We start from the raw sequence: 7,352 nt of genomic DNA on the forward strand, positions 1-7,352 counted from the left end.
CTTTAAATATTTAGCTGTATTATGATTTATATTTATCATTTTAGTCCATTATAATACTCAATTAATGCTATATTTATCATATTTCCATTTGATGATACTCATTAGAGCCTTATGTGTAAAATGGATTAGTACGCTAGGTATTATTTGGATATGTACAAAAAAAAAATTACTTATTAATTAAAAAATATATATACACTTGAGTGTCAATTTGTATCATCTACGCCGCGTTGATCAGTCTTTTTGTAGGCATACTAATAATATAAGTAATATTCAATTCAAATAAATATTGTGTGATTTTTTTGTACCAAAAAGCGGTCTAGACCGAATGACTCCCCCTCCACTTAATTCTTGTTTGATCGTTTGTATTCTACACAACGCTATATATTTTTTCAAAATTAATGTTAATTTAATTAATATTATTGGTAACATGTAATTTAACCAAGTACGTACCTACACAATCACTGCCAACCTTTTAATAACCTTTCAATTACCACATTTAAATAACAAGTTAATTATATCTAATGGCCAATGACTCCAAACGCGCCAGTCACGGTATTGGCACTAAATGAGTTAATTAATTTACATCATTTTAAATTAAATAAGACATCATAATTTCACACAGTTTCGTTCCTGTTTTATTTTTTAAATGAACAATCACATACGCACTTGCAGTGAGATTCGATAATTAGATAAAATTATCCATTTAATATTGACAAAATTACATATCTACCTACTAATTTGTGTCTTAATTGAGTAATAAGGTAGAATCGTAGGAGTACAGACTTGATAATAGTTGTTTTAAACACCAAATCGTTATCGATAAAAAATGTGAAACTTAATGTTATATCATAATATTATAAATAAAACCTTTATTTTTCTAGCTTGAGTAGGGGATTATAACATTTTTTATTCTAAATATACTATAATTACTATTTTATTACGTATTTTATATCTGACGCTGTCATTTACAATTTAAATATAAAAATTTGCATATGAACTATTACTTAACAATAAACTAATATAATTAAATAATCAAAACTGATTTTATTGCATGGAAAAGAGTGATTAGGAAGATTTACTGTTATTTTTAATATAGATCCGGTTTTTAAGCGAAATTTAAAGAGTCCAATCAACTCTTGACAGTAAACCAAAAATAATAAATTCTCCTCGAACTTACACAGTAGCAGAGGCTTACAAATTGTAATATTTCACCATAGCGCGATCGTCTCGATAGCTCGGGATTATCACCGAAAGGGCGAAGACGTTAGCCACGTCAAACAGATTTACTGTTTTAACTAACTGCCTAGTTCCGCGCGAGAAAAAACGAGATAACTCCAAGCAGAATGGACCCAACGTGAAATTGCTGTGAGGAAATCTATCGACAGTGACTGCTATAAATCTGTATGATAACTACTTCAGAGGCATCTCGCGACGTCGGCTGGTGTATATTTTCCAGACAGTGTTGAAAGCATTGTTATTTCAGAAAAACACTTAACATATGAATAAGCTTGTTTTATGGCAAAGAAAAGTAATTTATTTTTACTGCTCCAAGTAAGCGTAGTTGCTACTAAATTGCTCACCAATCCAAGAAGCAAAACACCCTTTTTTAGTATAGTTTTTTTTATAAATTTGCCCTTCATAACTAATGGCTAATGATATAGTAACAGTTATCTTTCAAAAGCCCAATATTAGGGGGAAAAATAGAACCATGAAGTAGAGATGGACAGGCCATATTGGTTTAATCACATAGCATCGCTGTACAAATCTCTTCATCCAGTGGTACCCAATACATATTAAAAAACGCCGCATAATTGATGATAGGTATAATCAAGTTTATCAAAAGTGCTAGACAAGGAATAACCGAAAACAAGGAGAGGCCATCGCCAAGCAGTAAATTGAAAATGACTGAGATGATAATAATGATGATATGAATAAAAATGTTAATCAAGTTGTTAATACGAGGGTGGGTCAATAAGTCCTTAGAAAAGCCGACAGGTGGCGCGACTAGTACTGTAAGCGGTTTGTTTTCATGCAGCGGCACTACCGATTCAGTATGCTAAGAAGTTTCAATCAGATTGGTCGGGTTGTTGTGTGTTTCTCGTACATTTAAAAAAAAAATTTGCTTGTGGAAAATGGAAAAATGGAAAATGGAGAAAATTGAGTTTAGAGCTGTTATTAAACATTTTAATATAAAAGGGTTAACAGCAAAGGAAATAAAAAATGAGTTGGATTTAGTTCACGGCATATCTGCTCCTTCACTTGCAACTATTTATAACTGGTTAAATGAATTTAAACGTGGTCGTACATCAACAAAGGATGAACCACGCTCAGGACGTCCTGTAGAGGTGACTACACCAGAAATGATCAATAAAATCCACGATATGGTGTTAAGTGACCGAAGATTAAAGTTGAGTGAGATAATTGAGGTTACAGGGATCTCAAAAGGTAGCGTCATTTCTATTTTACATGACAAATTGGGCATGAAAAATATTTCTGCAAGATGGGTGCCGCGTTTGCTCACAGTCGACAATAAACGCAATAGGGTGGTGGTCTCTAAAGCCCTGTTGTCGCTCATGCAACGCAATCCGGATGAATTTTTTCGTCGCTTTCTGACTGTAGATGAAACATGGATACACCACTATACTCCCGAGACGAAATAACAGTCAAAGCAGTGGATTGCGAAGACAAACCATGTCCAAAGAAGGCGAAAACCGTAAAATCAGCTGGTAAGGTTATGGCTACTGTATTTTGGGATGCACGTGAAATTATTTTCGTTGACTATTTGGAAAAAGGAAAAACAATAACAGGGGATTATTATGCATCTTTATTGGACCAGCTAAAAAACGAAATTGAAGAAAAACGGCCTCATTTAAACAGGAAAAAAATCCTCTTTCATCAGGACAATGCCCGTGTTCACACATGTTTACGATCAATGGCTAAAATTGAAGAATTGAAGTTCGAATTGGTCGACCACCCACCGTATTCGCCAGATTTAGCCCCCAGTAACTTTTTCCTTTTCCCAAACTTAAAAAAATGGCTAAGTGGACAACGTTTTTTTTCAAATGAAGAAGTCATCGATCGGACAAATGCTTATTTTGAGGACCTTCAGAAAACTTATTTTTCTGACGGTTTTAAAAAAATTGAGAAACGTCTAACCAAGTGTATTGAGCTCCAAGGAGATTATGTTGAGAAATAAAAAAAAAATACAAAAATAAAAACTGTTTTAATGCTTTTTTCTAAGGAATTATTGACCCACCCTCGTAGCATTAACATGATTTCGAATACAAAGAAAAATACAAACCTATCAATTTCTTGTCAACATTAAAAACAATTACCAAGAAAAAAGACAGCAAGGAGAGACCAAGGCCAATGAGTCGAGGGTGGCTACGATAATTATGATTTTTTTTTTAAATACATACATAGGTGCCTTATTTAAGCCATAATTATTGTTGTTTTTTTATTTTATTTCTAATATATATAAAACTATTTTTGCTCCGTTTTTTTTCTCTACCTATTTTTTTTCTAACTGATTACTTGTACTATTTATTCTAAATGTCATGTTGTGAACGTCCTGAATTAATAATTTGTTATGTACTCAACGTGTATTTTTTAAACAAATAATCAAATTGTAAATGACACGTTGAGATCCATAGACACTACACAAATTTTAGCTAATTAATTAAGATTGGGAGACTATGCTGCCTAGGCTATGTACGCCGTATGGACGACAATATAACGATAAAGAGAGTGATGTAGTTGGTAGAATACTACAATAATTTGCAAAAGAAAATGAATGCCATTGGCTAGCTGCTAGATAAAGGGTACTACTTTAGAGGACCGTTTGCTTACAGGCACCCTAGTACCGATTCGGCTTACAGTAATTTTTTGTTATGAATAGAGTTGATGGAGAAATTCTAGACCTACCCTAATTTTCTATTAATCAAATTCAAATAATACAATTTTAAAAAAAAACAGACAAATACCATGTTTAAAAATGTTCTTTGATTCATCTGTTCTATTTTTTTTTGTAAGTATCTATTTTATTTAGCATAATATGAACCTAGGTAGCACTTATATACTTTTTAATGATGATGGATTTTTATTGAAAAGAAAAAATGAATATTTCGTTATGCAGTATATACCTAGTACCTATTAAGCAACCAAATTATATTTTTATGAATAATGTCATAGCGTACATATCTTCTAAAATAATAAAAATCACTCATATATTAGAAACCTTAACATAGGTACTCAGACTATCTATTAAATAAAATAGATTTATCTTCAAATTCCATCACACGTTATAAAACTACGGATTCCATCCAGTGGCGTGCTGTCTCTTCCTTTCAAAACGTTCACGTCTCAATTCCAGCATTTCCAACGGAGCTTGTGGCGCGGCTCCCATCTCCCATGCCTTCAGCTTTGCGGAATTTTAGTGCCTCTTTCCTTGACGCGGATTTGTTGACTGTGACGTCTCGGTATCTCTAATTCCCTTCTACGGGGCTCCATCCTTCTCACGTTTCAGTGGCGCGACGCTTCGTTAGGAAGGGGCATATACATTACGTGTAAACATTAAAATAAACATAATATAATTCTCTACATGACAAAAGTATTAGGTACGTATAAATATTAATTATTACATATTCGATAAAAAATTTCCAGATTTTGTTATTTACTGATTCAAAATACAACAGAAGCTTTGCAATTTTAGTGACTGTATATTATTTGTATATTGTCTGAAGAAGTGGGCCGCAGGTTCCACTCCATGGCTGGCAGAAAATATGTTGTTTTATTTTTCAATGTATGTTTGATCCAGTGCATTAATTTAATAAAACTGGCAAATGGTCAACAACACACCCTGATATAGAAACTATTTATTTTACTCCAATTGTGTAAATGCTTGTCTGCTCCGTTAAGTAGTGAAAACAGTAATTTATATTTTGTTGTAAAAAAAACCCAATTAATTTAAAAATCTACAATTAATATCTATAATAAAATTAAACGAGTAACTATATATAATTATTACATTATATTATATAAAATGAAACAATTTTAAATTATTATCAAAAAAATGAGTTTTTGGTTTCATAAATCATTATCAATTTGATTATATGTAATTAATATAGGGATACCAAAGTATAAATGAGATTTTAACAGTGTTTTATTGTTTATTAATAAAAGTTGCGTCAACAATACGAAAACAGCATACAGGTAGTGGTAAATTGATGTTAAAATAAATAAAAAAAAAACAAAAAAATAATAAAATAATGATCTTTATTCTTCGTAGCATATTATTTATTTTATTGCAAATGCATACACCTCCTCTTGGGAATTAAACGTCACGTTACTGGGCGATTCTATGTTTTCATCCAAAATCACAGCGCATGTGGAATAACACCCGTATATCTTAAGGGAAATGGCTCGAAATGTCTCTGGCATTAGCTGAGGCAATTGTAATGATTAGGCAGATTTATTGGGGTTGGATTTCACCTAGGGTAGATACATACGTCACAGCGACTCTATCTAGAAATTGCCCATTTTAATAGGGATCATTGATATGTTTGTATAAATTTGATGTCACCGTTTGATTAGAAAACAGTTGACGTTACTGAACTATGTAATAATTATTTAATTTATTTATTATAGGATGTTAGATATAATGTTTTAATACTATATACACTATTCGAGTACCTATTAATGTAGATACCAATTTAAAACTTCATTATTTAAATATTCTATATTCTAAATGTACCTACATATGATACAGTTGTAAAATAGATATCGAGATTAAATAGTAGCATATCTATAATTTGATAATAAAATTATGATAATATTATTAAATGATATTATTATTAATTGTAAGTTAAATAAATTAAACCCATTAACTTCCAATCTATTTGATTATAAAAACATTAAATTTATTGGGTTTCTTACTTGTACAATAATAAACGAGTTAAATGAAGCATCTCTAAAAATCGATATGCGTATATCATAATATGATCAAAGTTTTATTAAAATATACTTATGCATATTTTATGCGTAATTTTACACAGTAATTAATTATGTATAATTTTCAAAATCCGCCAATTTTTATATAAAATAAATCTTTAAAAACTTATCGAATCAATTAATTAAAGCAATACTAGTAGGTACCTAAGTGCTGATATATACACTATTCATTAGCTTATATCTATTGCAATATATGGTTTATTGGCTAATAAAAATGGGCATCTGTCTGTAATTTTAAAATACAATAAATTTATTGAATAATGAAACTAATATTCAAACCAACCACTTAAAACGCTTAAAACATAAAATCGTCGTTTATCATAAATAATATTGAATTTGTTTGAGTTTTTGAAAATAAATATCTCAAATCCAAGCATAGCTAAGGTTTTTATGTTCACTTTATCTTACTTTACACCAATTCAAAAGTAATAATTATTGTTGGTTAAAATCAGAAAACAGATCTTCGTAAATGAATTTTTCAAAAGTTTTTTATAAACCATCGACTAAGCGACTATTTTTACATTAAATAAAGAAGTGTCATGGACGTTTATTTTTATAAACGAATCGTAATTTTCTGGGTAACAAACTAAATTTATGTGACTCCGCTAACAGTATTATAACCATATTTATATAATCCAATAATAATAATATGTTGAGCCGAAATTGGTTAAACATATGTATTTATAAAAATTATCTTAGTATATACTTACATAAATCCTTCTCAACATATTTTATATTATTTCTTCGTTTAAATAATTTACTTGATATTTTGTGGAAAAAAATATATATTCTACATGACAAAATTGATACAAGGAGTACGTCAAAAAATTCGCTGTCTACACACTGTCATATTTGATCATTTTAATTAAAAATGTAAAAATGCATAAAAATGACTTGTCAAAATAAAATTGGCCAATTAAATTGGCTAGGACAAAAGGCTATTAAAATGATTAATTTACGCAAATTCAAGACAACTGACATCGTGTACGAACAATTTCTAAATTTCAAAACAAAAACAATAGTCACTTTTTGCACAGAGAAATATTTTTTTTCCCAGGCGCTGTCTGGTTTTTTATTACCTTAATGAGAATGGATTATGAATTTCAATTAATGTCCTATTAGTAAGACTAGATTTATGAATGTCAGATGAGACGTACGCAAGTACGTTTGAAATTAACATTGGCATTCAAACTGAAGTTTTGTTACTATATGTTTAATTTCTTCTAACGCTACGTTATACCCATATATTATTCTTCTTCTTGGTCGTACACTCATGGCCGAGGATCGTGACCACATTTGAATTTCGTCACCATTTGAGCAACCAAGACTTTTCCATCCTTCTC

This window comes from Rhyacophila brunnea, unplaced genomic scaffold, assembly GCF_057557595.1.
Source record: "Rhyacophila brunnea isolate RB1 unplaced genomic scaffold, BYU_Rbru_1.0 scaffold_7, whole genome shotgun sequence".
In the NCBI taxonomy this organism is placed as follows: domain Eukaryota; kingdom Metazoa; phylum Arthropoda; class Insecta; order Trichoptera; family Rhyacophilidae; genus Rhyacophila; species Rhyacophila brunnea.